The 2500-nt window shown below is 36.2% G+C and overlaps 1 protein-coding gene across 1 annotated transcript in view; it reads left to right on the top strand.

The window, feature by feature from the left end:
* Positions 1-2500, top strand: part of dync2h1 (dynein cytoplasmic 2 heavy chain 1) — a 236601-nt gene that overhangs the window by 203576 nt on the left and 30525 nt on the right. The gene's annotated exons all lie outside the window — the stretch shown is intronic.

The raw sequence follows: 2500 nt of genomic DNA, 5'->3' as shown, positions 1-2500 counted from the left end.
TATTGGGTTGTGCGCGATCAATCACGCCTGCACCTGCTCAAATCACACACACTATGTGGCCAGATAGGGCGGGTTCTCGCCGACGAGCACGCACTTTCAGCCAATCAGCGATCAGCAGGCAGACGTGCTCATTCATGACTTTAGCCGGGTTTGTAGCGCGATAACTCGTAGCTGTATATTCCAGTGATCGCTATGCCAGTGGCATAAATATACAGTAAGTGTTATCTACAGTAAAGAGTGACTTAACTCTCAAACACCTGTGACTCGAAGACTCTTTATAAATATAACCGTGACTCCTGTCCATCATCATACACACACACACTCAGGACATCTGCAACCCCTTAAAATCAACCATTAATGCGTTCTGACTGTGCTAAGTGTGTGTGCCATGTACTTCACCAAAGACATGCTGTAGTTTTGTCAAAGCAAAGTGCAACACAAGGGTAAGCGCATTGTTGTTATTTATTTGTTGACGGATTATTGTACAGTATCAATGAATTACTCATTTTGGCAGTGGTGTGTGCATTAACGTGTGAAACGCCTGTTTATTACATTGCTTTTTCCAATACTTTTTGCACGTAAATTGGCTTCTTACTGTTGACGTTGTGTTTTTCTGAGGGATTGCCGTTTTGACAGTTTCTACCTGGACATATAGTCATATTTGATCCGTTTTACTGGGATTTTTTTTTTTTATCATCAATGTTATGTTTTAAGGAGATAAAATGGTAACTTACTTATCAGCATTGATTGGTATGGCAATAAAATAATATCACATTATTTTGGCAGTTAAAGTTTTGGGGTTTTTTTCTTGGAGTGACTAGTTGCCTATAAGTATTGTAAGAGGTGCAAAATTGTTATCAATAACCTGGCATGTTATCAATAACCTTTTTTTTTTATAAATAAATGTACATTTGGTGAGGTTTTTGGGCTGGAAATCGTCTACCAAATCTGGCCACACTAATCACACATTCAAAAAATGGTTATTGATAACATGCCTCTGAATTTTGACTTTTTGCACCTTTACAATATTTATAGGCAACTAGTCATCAAATCTTCCGCTCCATTAAACACGTTAATGCTCAGTAGTATATGGTTCTTTCATGTATTTGCATTGTCCTAAAATGCGTTCATTTTCAATGCGAATATATGCGGCTGAAACGCGTAGCCAAGTGCAACTAAAAATGTTCAACATTAACTTTTTAATACAACATTATAGTCATTATGGCCTTTAGAAAAATGTTTTTTTGAGGAGGTGGGGTATGCACTGTGGCGCGGCCTAATCTTTTGTCCTTAAAGGGATACTTCACCCAAAAATGAAAATTCTGTCATTTACTCACCCTCAAGTTGTTCCAACCTGTATGAGTTTCTTTGTTCTGAAGATATTTTGAAGGATGTTTGTAACCAAGCAGATAGAGAAAGCATTGACTGCCATAGTAGGGGAAAATACTATGGCAGTCAATGCTTTCATATAATCTGCTTGGTTCAGAGGTGGACAGTAACGAAGTACATTTACTTGAGTACTGTACTTAAGTACACTTTTTGAGTATCTGTACTTTACTGAAGTATTATTTTTAGGGAAACTTTTACTTTAACTTCACTACATTTGAAAGACAAATATCGTACTTTTTACTCCACTACATTTCTATCAAGGTCCTCGAAGTCAAAAGTCGTTTCTGTAGCAGCTTTGCAAGTCAGTGGATATATTTTTTTCTTCTTTAAAAGTGTTTTTTTTTTGCAAAATGTAAATGTCTGGGAGAAAGAGACATATGGATGAATCTGAAAAAGCATGATTAAAGAGTTCAGTTCAGTCTGTTTTTTTGTGCCTCTGAGATGCCAGAGCACGAGTACTGAATAGAGCTTTCTTTTGTGTTTTTTCTCTCACTTAAACAGACCAATACACACAAAATGTCAACATTTTCATTTTGGAAAGTATTCACGTAAATAAAGTTGATTATGTCTTAAGTGAACGTAAACAGTTGGGGGAATATCGGATGTGTATCAGTGTGTTGGATTTGTGCATTCTGCCTTAAAGTGACAGCAGCTTTGTAACTTTTAAGTATTTAAATGAGTTTAAGGTGGTCGTATGCTAGCATGTCGGATGGAGCATCACTCACTGGCTTAAACCAGCATGATGGCATAGCGTGCATTTATACAACAATGCAATAATAATAAAATAATGCATTGACATAAAAAAGGAAATTTACTTTTGATACTTAAGTACTTTTAAAAGCAAGTACTTCTGTACTTATACTTAAGTAAAAATAGTTTTTAACATCTTTCACTTGTAACAGAGTAATATTTGACCTGTAGTACTTTTACTTTCACTCGAGTAATGGAGTTGTGTACTTTGTCCACCTCTGGCTTGGTTACAAACATTCTTCAAAATATCTTCAGAACAAAGAAACTCATACCGGTTGGAACAACTTGAGGGTGAGTAAATGATGACAGAATTTTCATTTTTGGGTGAACTATCCCTTTAATGGCATTTTTTCCCCTTACA

The sequence above is a fragment of the Gobio gobio genome (genome assembly GCF_949357685.1).
Source record: "Gobio gobio genome assembly, chromosome: 8".
In the NCBI taxonomy this organism is placed as follows: Eukaryota; Metazoa; Chordata; class Actinopteri; order Cypriniformes; family Gobionidae; genus Gobio; species Gobio gobio.
Note: the sequence above shows the minus strand (reverse complement) of the source record. Positions and strands in the feature narration are given on the sequence as shown.